Raw genomic sequence first — 22,625 nt, forward strand, 5'->3', positions numbered from 1 at the left:
TAGTTCGCAAGTTCGTCATGGTCTAGTAACACGACTTCCAGAACAGGATTACCGTACCACTCTGGTGCGGATCTCACTCTGGATTACCTATGAGATTCGGTAGTAACTTGATCTGAAGTTACATGATCATCATCATTAGCTTCCTCACTAATTGGTGTAGTAGTCACAAGAACAGATTTCTGTGATGAACTACTTTCCAATAAGGGAGAAGGTACAATTACCTTATCAAGTTTTCTACTTTCCTCCCACTCACTTCTTTCGAGAGAAACTCCTTCTCTAGAAAGTTTCCAAATTTAGCAACAAAAGTCTTGCCTTCGGATCTGTGATAGAAGGTGTATCCAATAGTTTCCTTTGGATATCCTATGAAGACACATTTCTCCGATTTGGGTTCGAGCTTATCATGTTAAAACTTTTTCACATAAGCATCGCAGTCCCAAACTTTAAGAAACGACAACTTTGGTTTCTTGCCAAACCACAGTTCATAAGGCATCGTCTCAACGGATTTTGATGGTGCCCTATTTAACGTGAATGTGGCCGTCTCTAGAGCGTATCCCCAAAACGATAGCGGTAAATCAGTAAGAGACATCATAGATCGCACCATATCTAGTAAAGTACGATTACGACGTTCGGACACACCATTACGCTGTGGTGTTCAACTATTCCACAATTTTTCAAATGTACACCAAACTCGTAACTCAAATATTCTCCTCCACGATCAGATCGTAGAAACTTTATTTTCTTGTTACGATGATTTTCAACTTCACTCTGAAATTCCTTGAACTTTTCAAATGTTTCAGACTTGTGTTTCATTAAGCAGATATATCCATATCTGCTTAAGTCATCTGTGAAGGTGAGAAAATAACGATATTCGCCACGTGCCTCAATATTCATCGGACCACATACATCTGTATGTATGATTTCCAACAAATCTGTTGCTTGCTCCATTGTTCCGAAGAACGGAGTCTTAGTCATCTTGCCCATGAGGCATGGTTCACAAGCATCAACTGATTCATAATCAAGTGATTCCAAAAGCCCATCAACATGGAGTTTCTTCATGCGCTTTACACCAATATGACCTAAACGGCAGTGCCACAAATAAGTTTGCACTATCATTATTAACTTTGCATCAATATTATGTTTATGTGTATCACTACGATCAAGATCCAACGAACTATTTTCATTGGGTGTGTAACCATATAAGGTTTTATTCATGTAAAGAGAACAACAATTTATTATCTTACTTAAATGAATAACCGTATTACAATCAACATGATCAAATCATATTCATGCTCAACGCAAACACCAAATAACACTTATTTAGGTTCAACACTAATCCCGAAAGTATAGGGAGTGTGCGATGATGATCATATCAATTTTGGAACCACTTCCAACACACATTGTCACTTTACCCTTAACTCGTCTCTGTTTATTCTGCAACTCCCGTTTCGAGTTACTAATCTTAGCAACTGAACTAGTATCAAATACTGAGGGGTTGCTATAAACACTAGTAAAGTACACATCAATAACATGTATATCAAATATACTTATGTTCACTTTGCCATCCTTCTTATCTGCCAATCACTTGGGGTAGTTCCGCTTCCAGTGACCAGTCCCTTTGCAGTAGAAACACTTAGTCTCAGGCTTAGGACCAGACTTGGGCTTCTTCACTTGAGCAGCTACTTGCTTGTTGTTCTTCTTGAAGTTCCCATTCTTCCCTCTGCCCTTTTCTTGAAACTAGTGGTCTTGTCTACCATCAACACTTGATGTTTTTCTCGATTTCTACCTTCGTCAATTTCAGCATTACAAAGAGCTTGGGAATCGTTTCCGTTATCCCTTGCATATCATAGTTCATCACAAAGTTCTACTAACTTGGTGATGGTGACTAGAGAATTCTGTCAATCACTATCTTATCTGGAAGATTAACTCCCACTTGATTCAAGCGATTGTGGTACTCAGACAATCTGGGCACATGCTCACTAGTTGAGCGATTCTCCTCCATCTTTTAGCTATAGAACTTGTTGGAGACTTTCATATCTCTCAACTCGGGTATTTGCTTGAAATATTAACTTCAACTCCTGGAACATCTCATATGCTCCATGACGTTCAAAACGTCTTTGAAGTCCCGATTCTAAGCTGTTAAGCATGGTGCACTAAACTATCAAGTAGTCATCATATTGAGCTAGCCAAACGTTCATAACATCTGCATCTGCTCCTGCAATAGGCCCTTCACCTAGCGGTGCATCAAGGACATAATTCTTCTATGCAGCAATGAGGATAAACCTCACATCACGGATCCAATCCGCATCTTTGCTACTAACATTTTTCAACACAATTTTCTCTAGGAACATATCAAAATAAACATATGAAAGCAACAACGCGAGCTATTGATCCACAACATAGATATGCTAATACTACCAGGACTAAGTTCATGACAAATTAAAGTTCAATTAATCATATTACTTAAGAACTCCCACTTAGATAGACATCCCTCTAATCCTCTAAGTGATTACGTGATCCAAATCAACTAAACCATAACCGATCATCACGTGAGATGGAGTAGTTTTCAATGGTGAACATCGTTATGTTGATCATATCTACTATATGATTCACGCTCGACCTTTCGGTCTCCGTGTTCCGAGGCCATATCTGTATATGCTTGGCTCGTCAAGTATAACCTGAGTATTCTGCGTGTGCAAAACTGGCTTGCACCCGTTGTAGATGGACGTAGAGCTTATCACACCCGATCATCACGTGGTGTCTGGGCACGACGAACTTTGGCAACGGTGCATACTCAGGGAGAACACTTCTTGATAATTTAGTGAGAAATCATCTTATAATGCTACCGTCAATCAAAGCAAGATAAGATGCATAAAAGGATAAACATCACATGCAATCAATATAAGTGATATGATATGGCCATCATCATCTTGTGCTTGTGATCTCCATCTTCGAAGCACCGTCATGAACACCATCGTCACCGGCGCGACACCTTGATCTCCATCGCAGCATCGTTGTCGTCTCGCCAATCTTATGCTTCCACGACTATCACTACCGCTTAGTAATAAAGTAAAGCATTACATCGCGATTTCATTGCATACAATAAAACGACAACCATAAGGCTCCTGCCAGTTGCCGATAACTCGGTTACAAAACATGATCATCTCATACAATAAAATTCAGCATCATGTCTTGACCATATCACATCACAACATGCCCTGCAAAAACAAGTTAGACGTCCTCTACTTTGTTGTTGCAAGTTTTACGTGGCTGCTACGGGCTTAAGCAAGAACCAATCTCACCTACGCATCAAAACCACAACGATAGTTTGTCAAATAGACTCCGTTTTAACCTTCGCAAGGACAGGGCGTAGCCATACTCGGTTCAACTAAAGTTGGAGAGACAGTCGCCCGCAAGCCACCTATGTGCAAAGCACGTCGGGGGAACCGGTCTCGCGTAAGCGTACGCGTAATGTTGGTCCGGGTCGTCTCGTCCAACAATGCCGCCAAACCAAAGTATGACATACTGGTAGGCAGTATGACTTATATCGCCCACAACTCACTTGTGTTCTACTCGTGCATATAACATCAACATAAATAACCTAGGCTCGGATGCCACTGTAGGGTTTCATAGTAATTTCAAAAAAAATCCTACGCACACGCAAGATCATGTGATGCATAGCAACGAGAGGGGAGAGTGCTGTCTACGTACCCACGCAGACCGACTGCGGAAGCGTTGACACAACGTAGAGGAAGTAGTCGTACGTCTTCACGATCCAACCGATCAAGCACCGAAACTACGGCACCTCCGAGTTCGAGCACACGTTCAGCTCGATGATGATCCCCGGACTCCGATCCAGCAAAGTGTCGGGGAAGAGTTCCATCAGCACGACGGTGTGGTGACGATCTTGATGTACTACAGCAGCAGGGCTTCGCCTAAACTCCGCTACAGTATTATCGAGGACTAGGGTGGCTGGGGGCACCGCACACGGCTAAGGAATAGATCACGTGGATCAACTTGTGTGTTTCTGGGGTGCCCCTGCCTCCATATATAAAGGACTAGAGGGGGGAGGCTGGCCGGCCATAGAAGGCGCGCCAGGAGAGTCCTACTCCCTCTGGGAGTAGGATTCCCCCCCCCCCAATCCTAGTTGGAATAGGATTCACGGAGGGGGAAAAGAGAGAGGGGGGCCGGCCACCTCTCCTAGTCCTGTTAGGGGGGCGCGCAGCCCATCTTGGGTAGCCCCTTCTCTTTTGCACTAAGGCCCACTATGGCCCATATAGCTCCCGGGGGGGTTCCGGTAACCTCCCGGTACTCCGGTAAAATCCCGATTTCACCCGGAACACTTCCGATTTCCAAACATAGGCTTCCAATATATCAATCTTTACGTCTCGTCCATTTTGAGACTCCTCGTCATGTCCGTGATCACATCCGGGACTCCGAACAACCTTCGGTACATCAAAATGCATAAACTCATAATATAACTGTCATCGTAACCTTAAGCGTGCGGACCCTACGGGTTCGAGAACAATGTAGACATGACCGAGACACGTCTTCGGTCAATAACCAATAGCGGGACCTGGATGCCCATATTGGCTCCTACATATTCTACGAAGATCTTTATCGGTCAGATCACACAACAACATACGTTGTTCCCTTTGTCATCGGTATGTTACTTGCCCGAGATTCGATCGTCGGTATTCCAATACCTAGTTCAATATCGTTATCGGCAAGTCTCTTTACTCGTTCTGTAATACATCATCCCGCAACTAACTCATTTAGTTGCAATGCTTGCAAGGCTTAAGTAATGTGCATTACCGAGAGGGCCCAGAGATACCTCTCTGACAATCGGAGTGACAAATCCTAATCTCGAAATACGCCAACCCAACATCTACCTTTGGAGACACCTGTAATGCTCCTTTATAATCACCCAGTTACGTTGTGACGTTTGGTAGCACCCAAAGTGTTCCTCCGGCAAACGGGAGTTGCATAATCTCATAGTTATAGGAACATGTATAAGTCATGAAGAAAGCAATAGCAACATACTAAACGATCGGGTGCTAAGCTAATGGAATGGGTCATGTCAATCACATCATTCTCCTAATGATGTGATCCCGTCAATCAAATAACAACTCTTTTGTTTATGGTTAGGAAACATAACCATCTTCGATTAACGAGCTAGTCAAGTAGAGGCATACTAGTGACACTTTGTTTGTCTATGTATTCACACAAGTATTATGTTTCCGGTTAATACAATTCTAGGATGAATAATAAACATTTATCATGATATAAGGAAATAAATAATAACTTTATTATTGCCTCTAGGGCATATTTCCTTCAGTAGAATCCCTCAGTGATCGATCCCCCCTTCGGCAGAGTACTGGAATAGGCCTCCAGATGGGATCTCGTGAGAACAGAAGCTTGTGACAGCAGAAAAAGTGTGTTGGGTGGCTCTCTGTTGGTTTCCTGATTTTAGAGAATTTATAAAGGCGGAATTAGGTCAAGCGAAGCAACGAGGGGCCCTTGAGGCACCAAGGCGCTCCTACCCCCTGGGCGCGCCCTGGTGGCTCGTGGCCACCCCCTTCGTCTTTTGATTTCCTCCCGAAGCTTCTAATGTCTCTTATGTCCAGAAAAAAATGTCAAAAAGTTTCATGGCATTTGGACTTCGTTTGGTATTGATTTCCTGGAAAACTGAAAACAGGCAAATGATAGCAACAGGCACTTGGCACTAAGTTAATAGGTTAGTCCCAAAACACAATATATACTTGCATATAAAACATCCAAGATTGGTACTATAATAGCATGGAACAATAAAAAATTACAGATATGTTGGAGATGTATCATAGCTACCCCACGGGGTAGGCGTACCTCATCGGGGCGCAAAGTCAGAAGGTGGACGCGTCTCATCTCATTCGGTAACTAACGCCGGTCACTGTAGCGTGGTGGTGCACATTTAATGCCTTTGTCAGACAGATTCTCTAGTTTCCTTCGCGGAGAAGGAAATCTTTGCGAGAGGTATTGCTTCTCAGGCGTCGCTCCGAGTAGCACTTGCTGGGTCCCAGAGCCCCGCCAAGCAAGAAATGGTCCTTCACGAAGCAAGCTAGCGCGACGTAACTTATCGGGTGCTACTGTCTTGACCCGGTCTCCATCGGCCCATGGTACAGTGGTTTCCATTGGGCCGACAACCTCTATTGTTTGCAGTGCCAGGAATTGGAGCCCTTATTTAGACCCCCCCCCCATGAGGATGTCTGTATCACGTTGATGAAGAGGAACTGCATGGCGAATCTAGGTCACCTGCGCGCATCGTGCGAGGAAAGGAGACAACACTAAGGCAGCCGTCATGGTTGATCTTATCGGCGTCGAAGTCGATGGCCTCCTTCAACAACATGAGTTTGTCACCCCATGCACCCATCTTGCAATGACTACCATGACCAGGTCGAGTGACTTCCTGTAATTCATGCCAACGGAGTCAGGAGCCCTGGCACGCGACAAAGCATTCGCATGGTCCATCCACGGGCAATGCACGGGCGCTCTCAACGCATCGTGTTGTCATCAGCTGATTTGAACGACGACAACAAAGGAAATAAGACTGGGAAGGAGTTCATCATAGACAAACTGAAAGACTCTATGGTGCAGTCAAGAGGTTTAGGTTCCAATGGAGAGACGGCGAAGGGGCTCATGCATGCGGCTGTTGGGGAACGTTGCATGGATAACAAAAAAATTCTACGCACACGCAAGATCTATCCATGGAGATGCATAACTACGAGAGGTGGAGAGCATCTTCATACCCTTGAAGATCACTAAGCGGAAGCGTTTATCAACGCGTTTGATGTAGTTGTACACCTTCACGGTCCATCCCGATCAAGTACCGAACGTACGTCACCTCCGCGTTCAGCACACGTTTAGCTCGATGACGTTCTCGCCTTCTTGATCCAGCAAGAGGGGCGAAGTAGTAGATGAGTTTTGGCAGCATGTCGGCGTGGTGATGGTGGTGGTGAAGAACAATCTCCATGGGGCTTCGCCAAGCACAACGAAAACTATGACGGAGGATAAACTAGAAGGGGCGGGGTTGCTGGCACACGGCTTGGTGAATCTTGATCTGTTCCGGGTGCTAGCCATGTGTAGGATCGAAAGTATGTCTAGAGGGAGGGTGATTAGACTACTTGACCAAATAAAAACTTAACCTTTTCCCAATTTTAGTTCTTGGCAGATTTTAGCTAATTTAGGACAAGTCAAGCAATCATCACATAATTCAAGCAAGCATGCAAAGAGTATATAGGCAGCGGAAAGTAAAGCATGCAACTTGCAAGAATGTAAACGGAAGGGTTTGGAGAATTCAAACGCTATTGGAGACACGGATGTTTTTCCCGTGGTTCGGATAGGTGGTGCTATCCTACATCCACGTTGCTGGAGACTTCAACCCACGAAGGGTAACGGTTGCGCGAGTCCACACAGGGCTCCACCCAAGGGTAACGGTTGCGCGAGTCCACACAGGGCTCCACCCACGAAGGGTCCACGAAGAAGCAACCACCCACAAAGGGTCCACGAAGAAGCAACCTTGCCTATCCCACCATGGCCAACGCCCACACAGGACTTGCCTCACTAGCGGTAGATCTTCACGAAGTAGGCGATCTCCTTGCCCTTACAAACTCCTTGGTTCAACTCCACAATCTTTTTGGAGGCTCCCAAGTGTCACCTAGCCAATCTAGGAGACACCACTCTCCAAGAAGTAACAAATGGTGTGTAGGTAATGAACTCCTTGCTCTTGTGCTTCAAATGATAGTCTCCCCAACACTCAACTCTCTCTCATAGGATTTGGATTTGGTGGAAAGAGGGTTTGAGTGGAAAGCAACTTGGGAAGGCTAGAGATCAAGATTCATATGGTAGGAATGGAATGTCTTGGTCTCAACACATGAGTAGGTGGTTCTCTCTCAGAACATATGAGTTGGAATGGTGTGTGTGTTCTAATGCCTCTCTCCTTGAATGAGAAGAAGGTGGAGGGGTATATATAGCCTCCACACAAAATCCAACCGTTACACAGTTTTCCAATCTCGGTGGGACCGAATCAATAAGCTCGGTCGGACCGAAAATGTAAACCTAGTGACCGTTAGTGATTTTCGGTGGGACTGATATGCAACTCGGTAGGACCGATACGGTTAGGGTTTGGGCATAACGTAATCTCGGTGAGACCGATTACACAAACTCGGTGAGACCAAATTTGGTAATTAGCTAACCAGAGAGTTGGTCAGGCAAACTCGGTGGGACCGATTTGCTCTTTCGGTGAGACCGAGTGGAACTCGGTGAGACCGAAAAGTTACAAAGGGGAAACACTGAGTTTACATTGCAATCTCGGTGGGACCGATTCGCTCTTTCGGTGGGACCGAAAAGTTACGAAAGGGAAACAGAGAGTTTGCAACCCCATCTCGGTGAGACCGAGATCCCTATCGGTAGGACCGAATTGCTAGGGTTTGGCAGTGGCTAATGACAAGTGAAACTCGGTGGCGCCGGATAGGAAGAATCGGTAGGACCGAGTTTGGCTTAGGGTTTAGGTCATATGTGGATATGGGAAAGTAGTTGAGGGTTTTGGAGCATATCACTAAGCACATGAAGCAAGAGGCTCATTAAGCAACACCTCATCCCTCCTTGATAGTATTGGCTTTTCCTAAAGACTCAATGTGATCTTGGATCACTAAAATATAAAATGAAGAGTCTTGAGCTTTTGAGCTTGAGCCAATCCTTTGTCCTTAGCATTTTGAGGGTTCCACTTTCACATCCATGCCATGCCAATCATTGAGCTTTCCTGAAATAATCATCTTGGAATAGTATTAGCTCAATGAGCTATATGTTGTTATGAATTACCAAAACCACCTAGGGATAGTTGCACTTTCAATCTCCCCCTTTTTGGTAATTGATGACAACATATAGATCAAAGCTTCGACAAATGATAATAAGCATGAAATATATCGTCGCTTTGAGAAGTATGTGATAAGTAAGAGCTCCCCCTAAATTTGTGCATATTTAAAATTTGCTTTGGACTGCAAATGCACAAAGAGTTAGAGTCATGGGTTACTCTTCCATGTCACATACATCTTGGTGGAGCGCTTAAAATGATAAGAATGAAATACATGCACTCATCACCAAGAAAAGTGAATGATCACACAAGATAGATAAGATGATAATATTAAGCAAACATTAAGTGTAGCTTATGATCAAACACATGATCATCAATGTCTCAAAAATAATGACGTAGTATCTCAGGCACTCAAAAGCAAACAAGTTCGAAAAAAACACCAAATAAAGCAAGAGAGAAAAGCAACACTCTCTCTCTCGAAGCCTATGATCTATACATCTTCTCCCCCTTTGGCAACAAGTTACCAAAAAGTTCCTAGAAAATGCATAGCACTAGATCGACGCTCAGGCTTGATCTTCAGGTGGTGGTGGAGTCCGGATCACTCCAAGGACGAAGGCTTCTGTAGATGCTGAAGTAGTCGCTGGAGTTGGAGCTGAAGTAGATGCTGGAGCTGGTGCTGAGGTGGTGGTTCTTGTGTCAGCAACTGGCACGGCAGATGACCTCGGGCCTCGTGGCACTCTGGCAAAGGTATGAGTGGTAGTCCTGCCTCTCCTCTCCTGCATGTCCTCCTGGAGCTGCTCCACTGCAGACTGAACTTCCGTTACCTTGACATCCAGGTCATAGAACTTCTGTTCCATGATTCTCTCTAGGCTCTGCTGATTCTGAGTGAGGGTGGCCAGACTTTGCTCAATCCTCAACGTGGATGCAATCAAGTAACCAAGCTGCTCTTGTTTGGTCTTCAAGAAGTATTCAGATGCCTCCTCTTGGGTAGGCATCTTGGCAGCTTTCTCCTTCCTCGCCTTCTCCTTCTTTGCAAATGCTTGGGCAGATGATGGCTCGTTCTCAGTCATGACAACTTGATTGTCCTCGAAATCTGGACGGATGGGCAGGTGTTCCTTGTCCAACAGATATATGCCCGTGCCCATCTTGGAGTTGATGAGCTCCTGAATTTGAGGGGCATATCCGCAGCTCCTCTTCTGATCTGCTGCAGTCCTCTTATTGTTTCCACTATGAGGCTCATCACCTTGAACTTCTGAGGCACATCAAACACATGTAGCAAGTTGATAGCATGACCTCTGATCATCTTGTGATCTCCAGACTTAGGCAATAAGGTGTGCCTTAGTATCCAATTGATCGTCGGGAGCCCTGACAGAAGGTAATGCACAGAGCCAAACTTGAAGGTGTCAAGAGCTTCATTGGGAATTTCCTTGTACATATTGGACATGGAGTTATGGTCCATCTTCTTCTTGGCATAGATATCCAAGTCATCATCTTGCTCCTCTGGGGCATTAATGATCTGTGCCCACTCAGCCACTGTGGATTGGTACCTTGTACCCTCAGACATCCATGTGATCCTCCCATCTGGATAAAAGTGTGCCGTGGAGTAGAACTGCATGATAAGTTCCTCATTCCACTTTGTGAGCTTCTGCCCAACAAAGTCAGCTACTCCACAAGCATGAAAGCTGTCATATACTCCTGGGTAGTGTTCCTCCTTCTCCCTCATGTAGGTCCAGTCAACCCATCTCATGTCACAGACAATTGGCTTCTTATCTAGCAAAACAGTCTCATAGAAATCCTGCTGCTCCTTGGTGTGAAACCTGTAGTCCACGGCAGTCCTTCTCCTTGAAGCATACGGGTCTGCTTCTCTCCATTTCCTCAGCCCTGAATCTCTCCTGAGCTTCATATCCTCAGCCACAGGATGAGCATCGTTGTGGTCTGGGATCTTGGGCTTTAGCTTTCTCAGGACATTCTCCTCCTCATCCTCAGCAACAGTCTCAGGCACTGGGGCCTTGTTCTTCTCAGCTGCAGGAATGCTCCTTGTATTTCTCTTAGGTTTTGGCTTGGAGGCAGCTTTGGGCTTAGATGCAGTAGCCCCTGACCTTATGGCATCACCCATCAGCTTGGGTGCCTTGGGTGCTGGTGCAGCTACCTCTTCTTCCTCTTCTTCTTCCATGATGGAAGCTTTTCCAAGCACTCTAGCCACAGTCTTCTTCACCCTCTCCTTCCTTTTCTTGCCCTCAGCTGCAACTGGCTCTTGGGGAGTGGGCTTCTCAGTTGAGGCTCTTGCCTTTGACATGGGCTGCCTGCCTGCTGGCCTTTTGATTTTCAGACCTGGCTTAGTGCCTTGAGCTGGCTCAATTCTCTTGGAAGTGGCCTCTTCCTCTGCCACATAGTCCTCATCTTCGGAATCTGAAGTCCTCTTCTTCCTTTGTCTCGTGGCAGCCTTTGGCAAATTGCTAGGAGTGCTCCTGCTGCCTTCATCAGATGAACTGGAGGGACTAGTGCCCTCACTCATCACCACTTGCTGCTCTGACATATTTTGGCTATCACTTTGATCAGACATGCTGCAAACTGACTGCTGACCCTGTGAATAGATTATAGATGAGATAGAAAAGATGAGCATCACAAAATGCAGAGTATTTTTGCAAAAGAATGATCCAAAAACTTAGTTTTAGTTTCCCACTGAAATCATCTCGGATCTACCGATTTTCAAACTCGGTGATACCGAAGCAGTTTTGGAACCTAAACTAGTGAACTCGGTAGGACCGAGTCACAGTTCGGTGGCACCGAGACTGCTAGGGTTTCACTGAGTTCAAAAATCGGTCACACCGATAAGTAATTCTCGGTCAGACCGAGTCTCACTTGTGCAATGGCATAAGCCAAATCGGTGGGACCGAGTTTTTAAACTCGGTGGGTCCGAGATGGTTTCGGCGGAAACCTAAACCTAGAATTTTCGAATCAAACCTAATCTACGGGCGTTTTGACTGGATAGAAGTTTCTCAAACGTGGCAAGAATCAATATGATCACAATGTGCTAGGAATCAGATTGAGGAATAGCACAAAGATCAAGTCCATACCCTAGTTCGGCGGGGACTTGCTACGGCGGCAACGGCGGGGCAGAATTCCCGTTGACGGCGACGGAGACCAGCGACTGGAGGCTGCTGGCGGCGAGAAGACGATCCGGAGACCACGAGGGCAGAGCAGGCTATCGCGCGGGCGAAGGGGTTCGGAGAAATTTCCAAATTTTGCCCGTGACTATATATAGCCCGACCCTGTCGGTGTGACCGAGTGGAACAACTCGGTGGCACCGAGATTCATAACTGCTGTGCAGTTACTGAAACTCGGTGTGACCGAAAGGTTCAAATCGGTTGCACCGAGATCGAAAACCTAGATCAACTTAATGATCTCGGTAGGACCGAAAGTGGAGTATCGGTCAGACCGAGAATCATAAAGAGGTTTTGGAAGTTTAAGTCTATGACGAATCGGGGACTCCGAGCGCTCCTCACACAGAGTGGTTCGAATCTGACTTGATCAAATTTTGTGATGCAGCATGAATAGAGTTTGAGACGAGAAAAGCATAGATAGCTAGAGGAGGTTCTTAGGCATTCTTGTCCATCCACTTGGCAAAAGAAGATAAAACCAAACAATCAAAACAACAAGTGGATGTCCTCGAATGAGTAAAATGTGCAACCAGCATGCTCACACAATAAGATGGCAAATGAAATATGTGACAAGGCATGCACAACCAATTCTAGCATCTATCAAGCAATTTGCGATGACTAGGTCATCTATATATGAGTATATTGACTTAGGAGTCAAGTGAGAGCACTTGATCATAGGTCATACTCATCGTTTAAGCTCAAGTGGGGTTACCACTTTTACATAAAGCATTGTTTTGTTCACATCTTTAGAGTTGCTTTAGCTCAAGTCTTAGAGTAAAGCTCCCCCTAGATGTGATATCCCCCCTAAGAGGGATGAACTAACCTTGGGTTTTGTCGATGATGACTTCATGTAGATATTGAAGATGTGGATGCTCAATGTTGATGTAGATCTCTTGGAGCTATCCATTTGAGTGAATTGCACTTTCAATACCTACATGGGTTAGTCCCACAAGGAACAAGCAAGGATATCCATAGACATAGAGTGATGCACACAAAAGATGATGTCCATGAAAACTTTTAGGTCACCTTGTCCCTTGTCTTACCAACAAGAGGGTTTGTGACTCCTTGAACTAGTGCAAGATGTGGAAGTTGATTGCACTTGTTCTTGCCAAAATGATAAGAGTGAAGTATGTTGGCGGAGTCACCCTCAAGAACTCTCTAGTTCTTCTTCTTTTGGATCCACACCATCTTGATGGGAATCCTTGGAGTTGTAGTCGTACTTGATGAAGTGGAACTTGAAGTAGTCTTGGGAATCCACTTGACTAAGGTCTTTGGAGCTTCTTCAAATGCATCGATTTCCTCTTGAAGCTTGTCCTTGCCTTTTTGCTTGTAGTCTTGTGGTGGAAGATCATCTTGAGCTTGTGTCCCCTTGAAAGAAGTATACTTCTCTTGTTGAGGGACAAACTTTGTCTTGGGGTATTGATCTTCTTCCCACTCAACTCCATTGGCATTGAACTTTCGTTCAAAACCAACACCTTGATTCTTCCGGTGCATTCCTTGCTTGCGCACAATTTCCTCGAATTGCTTACTCCCGGCAAGGCTTTTGTACACTCCTTTCTCTATAATTCCCTTCAATAAGCTATTTTCTTGCTCAAGTGTAACTTGGCTAAGAGAATCATTAGTGGAATCAAGAGAACTACTAGAAGCAACAATATTGGATTTAGCATGATCATTCTTACTGCTAGAGGAAGAATCTTTCTTGTTAGACTTGACTTGAGGCATGTAAGTGGATAAGAGTAAACGCTTGGCAATGTAAGAAGAACTTTTCTTGCGGAGATCATCATTGATTGCTTTTAAGAACTCATGCTCTTGCTCAAGATTGAGCTTTTCAAAGCGTAATTTCTCATGAGCTCTTCAAAGTTCTCGATGATCTTCGAAGATAGTGTCATGAGCTAACTTAAGAGTTTTTAGTTCTTTAGTTAGAGCCTCAATCTTCTCCTTATCATTGTCATTCGTTTTATCTTGATTAGCATGATTAATTTGTCTTTCATCATAGTATTCATCACTAGAGTTGTCAACAAGCAAATCATCACCTAACAAGTCATCTTCATCACTATTGAAATCAACATACTCGGGGTGTGTTACCTTAGGACCTTTGGCCATGAAGCATCTTCCAATTCCCTCATTTGGTGAGTCAAATATGTCGTAGGAGTTGGTTGACACAAGTGCTAGACCGGCAACACCTTCATCTTGAGTATCTTCGGAGCCGGAGTAATAACTTCTCTCGGAGTGGCTGTCGGAGTCGGAGCCGGATACCCATTCACCAACATGAGCTTGATGTCTTCGTCTTGTGTAGCTCCTTGATGATTTTTCCTTCCTTTCCGAATCCTTGCTTCTCCGTGAGTATCTTCGTTCATAACGATCATCTCTACTCCTTCTCTCTCTTGGTGGTGATTCTTTGCTTCTTCTTTTTGGAGAATCTTCTCTTCTCTTGTAGGGAGCCGTACACTCATTGGAATAGTGTCCGGGTCTTCCACAATTGTAGCAGTTTCGCTCTCGACTAGAAGATCTTTTGTCATTGTAGGACCTTGACTTGAAGCTTCTATCTTTGCTTCTACTCTTGTAGAACTTGTTGAAGTTCTTCACCATTAAGCTCAATTCTTCATTGAAGTCTTGTTTCTCACTTGATGATGTAGGGGCTTCACATGAGGCTTTATAGGCACCACTTGATTTGTTGTGAAGTTCCTCTTTATCCTTAAGTGACATCTCATGAGCAACAATTCTTCCAATCACTTCCGTTGGCTTGAGATCTTTGTAATTGGGCATCATTTGGATCAATGTGCACACGGTATCATATTTTCCATCCAAGGCTCTTAGAATCTTCTTGATGATGAATCTATCGGTCATCTCTTCACTTCCTAAGCCGGCAATCTCATTTGTGATGAGAGCAAGCCTAGAGTACATTTCGGCGACACCTTCACCATCCTTCATCTTGAACTTGTCAAGTTGGCTTTGAAGCACATCCAACTTGGATTCCTTGACGGAGTCGGTACCTTCGTGCATATCAATCAAAGTGTCCCAAATTTCCTTTGCATTCTCAAGGCGGCTGATTTTGTTGAATTCTTCGGGGCACAATCCGTTGAAGAGAATATCACAAGCTTGAGCATTGTATTGCAACATCTTCAACTCATCCGCGGTAGCTTCACGGTTCGGTTCTCTCCCATCAAAGAAGTCACCTTGCAAACCAACACACACAATAGCCCAAACGGCAGGGTTATGTCCAAGAATATGCATTTTCATTTTATGCTTCCAACTAGCAAAATTAGTACCATCAAAGTAAGGACCTCTACGGTGATAATTTCCCTCGCTAGACGCCATACTCTCCTAGGTTGTGAAACCAAGGCTATGACCACCAAAAGCTATGGAGATCAAGCAAATGGAGACCAAAGCTCTGATACCACTTGTAGGATCGAAAGTATGTCTAGAGGGGGGGTGATTAGACTACTTGACCAAATAAAAACTTAACCTTTTCCCAATTTTAGTTCTTGGCAGATTTTAGCTAATTTAGGACAAGTCAAGCAATCATCACATAATTCAAGCAAGCATGCAAAGAGTATATAGGCAGCGGAAAGTAAAGCATGCAACTTGCAAGAATGTAAAGGGAAGGGTTTGGAGAATTCAAACGCTATTGGAGACACGGATGTTTTTCCCGTGGTTCGGATAGGTGGTGCTATCCTACATCCACGTTGATGGAGACTTCAACCCACGAAGGGTAACGGTTGCGCGAGTCCACACAGGGCTCCACCCAAGGGTAACGGTTGCGCGAGTCCACACAGGGCTCCACCCACGAAGGGTCCACGAAGAAGCAACCACCCACAAAGGGTCCACGAAGAAGCAACCTTGTCTATCCCACCATGGCCAACGCCCACACAGGACTTGCCTCACTAGCGGTAGATCTTCACGAAGTAGGCGATCTCCTTGCCCTTACAAACTCCTTGGTTCAACTCCACAATCTTGTCGGAGGCTCCCAAGTGACACCTAGCCAATCTAGGAGACACCACTCTCCAAGAAGTAACAAATGGTGTGTAGGTAATGAACTCCTTGCTCTTGTGCTTCAAATGATAGTCTCCCCAACACTCAACTCTCTCTCATAGGATTTGGATTTGGTGGAAAGAGGGTTTGAGTGGAAAGCAACTTGGGAAGGCTAGAGATCAAGATTCATATGGTAGGAATGGAATGTCTTGGTCTCAACACATGAGTAGGTGGTTCTCTCTCAGAACATATGAGTTGGAATGGTGTGTGTGTTCTGATGGCTCTCTCCTCGAATGAGAAGAAGGTGGAGGGGTATATATAGCCTCCACACAAAATCCAACCGTTACACAGTTTTCCAATCTCGGTGGGACCGAATCAATAAGCTCGGTCGGACCGAAAATGTAAACCTAGTGACCGTTAGTGATTTTCGGTGGGACTGATATGCAACTCGGTAGGACCGATACGGTTAGGGTTTGGGCATAACGTAATCTCGGTGAGACCGATTACACAAACTCGGTGAGACCGAATTTGGTAATTAGCTAACCAGAGAGTTGGTCAGGCAAACTCGGTGGGACCGATTTGCTCTTTCGGTGAGACCGAGTGGAACTCGGTGAGACCGAAAAGTTACAAAGGGGAAACACTGAGTTTACATTGCAATCTCGGTGGGACCGATTCGCTCTTTCGGTGGGACCGAAAAGTTACGAAAGGGAAACAGAGAGTTTGCAACCCCATCTCGGTGAGACCGAGATCCCTATCGGTAGGACCGAATTGCTAGGGTTTGGCAGTGGCTAATGATAGGTGAAACTCGGTGGCGCCGGATAGGAAGAATCGGTAGGACCGAGTTTGGCTTAGGGATTAGGTCATATGTGGATATGGGAAAGTAGTTGAGGGTTTTGGAGCATATCACTAAGCACATGAAGCAAGAGGCTCATTAAGCAACACCTCATCCCTCCTTGATAGTATTGGCTTTTCCTAAAGACTCAATGTGATCTTGGATCACTAAAATATAAAATGAAGAGTCTTGAGCTTTTGAGCTTGAGCCAATCCTTTGTCCTTAGCATTTTGAGGGTTCCACTTTCACATCCATGCCATGCCAATCATTGAGCTTTCCTAAAATAATCATCTTGGAATAGTATTAGCTCAATGAGCTATATGTTGTTATGAATTACCAAAACCACCTAGGGATAGTTGCACTTTCACCATGCCGCTCTATTTATATGTTGAGCCCTGGGGTCGTTTCTTGGAGAAAGAGCATCCTCAAAGTCAGTTTAGCCCGCAAGGCAAGAGTCCTTCTCAGACTCCAGGACTTAGATGCCAGGGTTCTTGGCGTCTAGCCCCAAACGCTAGGGTCCCTGGCCTCCACAAAACTTCATTTTGCACCTTCCTAAAGCCCCGTGGCTTTACCCCTTGGCCCAAATAAAGTGTTCTCGCACCAAAACATTTTGAAAAACATCTGAAACCCTTTCCGGTGAATTTCAGAACCCTTCCGGAGACCAAACACTATTATCCCATATATCAATCTTTACCTCCGGACTATTCTGGAGCTCCTCGTCATGTCCCTGATCTCATCCGGGACTCTGAACAACCATTCGGTTACCAACATACATAACTCATATAATACTATATCGCCAACGACCGTTAAGCGTGCGGACCCTACGGGTTCTAGAATGATGTAGACATGACCGAGATGCTTCTTCGGTCAATAACCAATAGCGGGACCAGGATGCTCATATTGGTTCCTACATATTCTACGAAGATCTTTATCGGTCGAACCTTTATGACAACATACATAGTTCCCTTTGTCTGTCAGTATGTTACTTGCCCAAGATTCGATTGTCGGTATCTTCATACCTAGTTCAGTCTCGTTACCGGCAAGTCTCTTTACTCGTTTCGTAATACATCATCTCGTAACTAACTCCTTAGTCACTTTGCTTGCAAGCTTCTTGTGATGTGTATTACCGAGAGGGCCCAGAGATACCTCCCCGTCATACGGAGTGACAAATTCCAGTCTCGATCCATGCCAACTCAACAGACACTTTCGAAGATACCTGTAGAGCACCTTTATGATCACCCAGTGTGACGCCCCCGATTCAATTGTACACTAATCATACATGCAAACGTGTACGATCAAGATCAGGAACTCACGGGAAGATATCACAACACAACTCTATAAATAAAATAAGTCATACAAGCATCATATTACAAGCCAGGGGCCTTGAAGGCTCGAATACAAGAGCTCGATCATAGATGAGTCAGCGGAAGCAACAATATCTGAGTACAGACATAAGTTAAACAAGTTTGCCTTAAGAAGGCTAGCACAAACTGGGATACAGATCGAAAGAGGCGCAGGCCTCCTGCCTGGGATCCTCCTAAACTACTCCTGGTCGTCGTCAGCGGGCTGCACGTAGTAGTAGGCACCTCCCGAGTAGTAGTAGTCGTCATCGACAGTGGCGTCCGACTCCTGGGCTCCATCGTCTGGTCGCAGCAATCGGGTATAGGAAGGGGGAAAAGGGGGAGCAAAGCAATCGTGAGTACTCATCCAAAGTACTCGCAAGCAAGGAGCTACACTACATATGTATGCATTGGTATCAAATGGAATAAGGGTATCATATGTGGACTGAACTGCAGAATGCCGGAATAAGAGGGGGATAGCTAGTCCTGTCGAAGACTACGCTTCTGGTAACCTCCATCTTGCAGCAGAAGAAGGGAGTAGATGGTAAGTTCACCAAGTAGCATCGCATAGCATAAACCTAACCGATGATCCTTCCCTCGTAGCCCTGTGAGAGAGCGACCAGCGATTGTATCTGGCACTTGGAAGGGTGTGTTTTATTAAGTATCCGGTTATAGTTGTCATAAGGTCAAGGTACAACTCCAAGTCGTCTTGTTACCGAAGATCACGGCTATTCGAATAGATTAACTTCCCTGCAGGGGTGCACCACATTTCCCAACACACTCGATCCCCTTTGTTTGGACACACTTTCCTGGGTCATGCCCGGCCTCGGAAGATCAACACGTCGCAACCCTACCTAGGCACAACAGAGAGGTCAGCATGCCGGTCTAAATCCTATGGTGCAGGGGTCTGGGCCCATCGCCCTTTGCACACCTGCACGTTGCGAATGCGACCGGAAGCAGAACTAGCCCCCTTAATACAAGAGCAGGATTGCGGTCCAATCCGGCGCGCGCCGCTCAGTCGCTGACGTCACGAAGGCTTCAGCTGATACCATGACGTTGAGTGCCCATAACTGTTCCCGCGTAGTTGGTTAGTGCGTATAGGCCAGTAGCCAGACTTAGATCAAATACCAAGATCTCGTTAAGCGTGTTAAGTATCCGCGAATGCCGACTAGGGCCAGGCCCACCTCTCTCCTATGTGGACTCAATCTGCCCTGTCGCTCCGCCACAAAGTAACAGTCGGGGGCCGTCAGGAACCCAGGCCCACCTCTACCGGGATGGAGCCACCCGCCCCTTCAGCCGCCATCTCCGAACAGTATCATAAGTAATGTAACAGTATAAAGTATATATCATATGCCCGTGATCACCTCCCGAAGTGATCACGGCCCAGTAGTATAGCATGGTAGACGGACAAGAGTGTAGGGCCACTGATGAAACACTAGCATCCTATACTAAGCATTTAGAATTGCAGGTAAAGGTAACAACTTTAGTAGCAAGGACAGGCTATGCATCAGGATAGGATAACGAAAAACAGTAACATGCTACACTACTCTAATACAAGCAGTAGAGAGAAGAATAGGCGACATCTGGTGATCAAAGGGGGGGCTTGCCTAGTTGCTCTGGCAAGAAGGAGGGGTTGTCGGTGACGTAGTCGTACTGGGTAGCAGCGGCGTCGGTCTCGTAGTCTATCGGAGAGAAGAGGGGGAAGAAACAATAAATATTAAGCAAACAGCTGCATAGAGATGCATGACATGACAAGTATCGGTGCTAGGGGTGCCCCAACGCGGTATGAGGTGGTACCGGTGAAGGGGGAAACATCCGGGAAAATATCCCCGGGGTTTCGCGTTTTCGGACAAATAAACCGGAGGAGGAAAGTTGCGTGTTCGCTATGCTAGGGATGCGTGGCGGATGAACGGGCTGCGTATTTGGATTCGTCTCGTCGTTCTGAGCAACTTTCATGTACAAAGTTTTTTCATCCGAGTTATGGTTTATTTTATATTAATTTTCTAAGTTTTAATCATTTTCTGAAATTACAGTTATATTAATAAATCAAAAATATTTAAACAGAAAAGGCTGGGTGCACCCAGCAGTGCTCAAAGGGACTGACTGGTGGGGCCAGTCCACTGCATAGTCAGCAATTGACTGGTCCATGTTGACTGGTCAACTGTCAGGAGGGGTCCCGCATGTCAGTGTCACATGTATATTAAAGAGTTATTTGTATTAAACTAATTAGTGGTGGGGGTCCAATGTCAGCAGGTAATTAGTCTAGTTAATTAACCAATTAACTAATCACTAATTATTTCGTTAATTATTTCTATTCCTTTTTTTGACTATCAAAACAAGGGGGGTCCCACATGTTAGTGGCCCTGGCCGGCCCCACGGGTGGCTGGGCGAGTGACCGCGCAGGGACGAGACTTGCCTGCTCCCCTCTCGTGTGCCCATCCGTGCTCCCGCATACGTGGCTTGATTTGATTAAAACAAAATAAGACCCGGCCCCACTTCCTTAAAATCAGGGAGGGAGATGATTAGATTAGAAATGAAAAAGGAAAAAAGACAGCCATTGGATGAGGTGGGAGCACGGATGGGAGCATGGAAAGGGAGCAGGCAAGCCGGCGGCCTCGGCCAGGCGCCGCGGGGCCTCGGCGGCCGCAGGCAGTTGAAGGAGGATCGGGCGGGGGCGGTGAGCGCGACGGTGTGGTCGGGGAGGCCGGGGAGTTGTGCTGGTGTAGATCGATGGTGATGATGGCGAGGCAGTGTTGGTCGAGTAGGGGGAGACGGCGATGGCGACGCAGCGGCGGCCTCCCAGCTCCGGTCTGGTGGTGTGGCCGAAGAAGAAGAACCCTCCGGGGCTCCTGGACATACTTCGGTGGCGCGGGGAGCACGGTGGCCGCGGGATCGAGCATGGCCACGGCGATGGTGCTACGGGTGTGTGCTCGGGGAAGAGAAGTGGCGCGATGGAGAAGAGAGGAAGAGGAACTAGGGTTTGTTGCGGGGGCCTGGGGTTCGATCTTATCTTCTCCAAAGCTTGGATGGATGCCCGACGCGTGTGCATCGCCGGCCATGGCGCTGGGGGATGAACGCCACGGCCCCTGCCTTCTGTAGCAGGAGGTGGATGAAAGTGGTGTTGGGCTGGGCCAGTGCATTGTTCTATGGGCCGGTTAAGTGCACATTACATATTTTCGCTTTTTCTGTCAAACCTTTTGTCACAATTTTCTATTTATTTTAGGCACTAAATGATATTAGTTCTACAAGATAGTGCACATATAATTCAAATACAATGTTTTGGGGGCTACACACAAGGTTCCATTTTATTTGGGAAAGTTTATACACTTGTTTACTTTGAAAAGGCCATTATATTTTCTGTTAGACCACTTATTAGTTTTCCTAGGAATTATTTGTGAGTCCAATAAAGTTGGTTTCAACAATAAGATGATCAGGGGAATTTATAGAGTTATTCGAACATTTTTTTTACCATTTGAAGAGATAATTATTCTGATTTTATTTTAAATTTGAATTTTGAATCGGCTTTGAATAAATGCGAGTTTAAAAGAAGTAATCGGGGTGACATGGCATCATTAGCAGGAATTACTGCAGCTTAATTATCCGGGCGTCACACCCAGTTACGTTGTGATGTTTGATGGCACACAAGACATTCCTCCGGAGTCCGGGAGTTGCATGATCTCATGGCCGAAGAACATGTATTTGACATTAAGAAAGCAGTAGCAATAAACTAAACGATCATATGCTATGCTAACGGTTGGGTCTTGTCCATCACATCATTCTCCTAATGATGTGATCCCGCTATCAAATGACAACTCATGTCTATGGTTAGGAAACATTAACCATCTTTGATCAACGAGCTAGTCTAGTAAAGGCTCACAAGGGACACGATATTTGTTTATGTATCCACATGTGTATTTAAGTTTCCGGTTAATACAATTCTAGCATGAATAAAAAACCTTTATCATGATTAAGGAAATATAATAATAACCATTTTATTATTGCCTCTAGGGCATATTTCCATCAACGACATGGCAAGCTGAGCAGGTGGCGCCAACACAGGGTGGTGGTAGGTGAGGCACTAGTTCTCCATTGAAACGATGGATCGATCGACGACTGCTACCAAAGAGAGATCGGTCGAACGTGACTGTGTGATTGTCTGCGGGCGGGTGCACTGCAAACGGCAGGGGCTTATAATTGGCGCTGGCAATGACAGGCCACCTATCGTAATGCACATATGCTATTATTGAAATTTCATGACTTAAGATCATTAGATTTTTTTATGATAAAAATAACATTTCATACAAAAACACAATGCATGAACCAGGATGTGAGTTTGTGTTGAACTCCTACAAGCAAGTTAATTGCCATCCTAGTTCCAAACATGCATGTACCAAAGTAGCATGCATGCATGGTGCGAGTTTATTGGTGGTCTGAGAGGCCTACTTCCCCTCTCGTCCTTTCCCTCCCATCCATCC

This window comes from Triticum aestivum, chromosome 6A (genome assembly GCF_018294505.1).
Source record: "Triticum aestivum cultivar Chinese Spring chromosome 6A, IWGSC CS RefSeq v2.1, whole genome shotgun sequence".
In the NCBI taxonomy this organism is placed as follows: Eukaryota; Viridiplantae; Streptophyta; class Magnoliopsida; order Poales; family Poaceae; genus Triticum; species Triticum aestivum.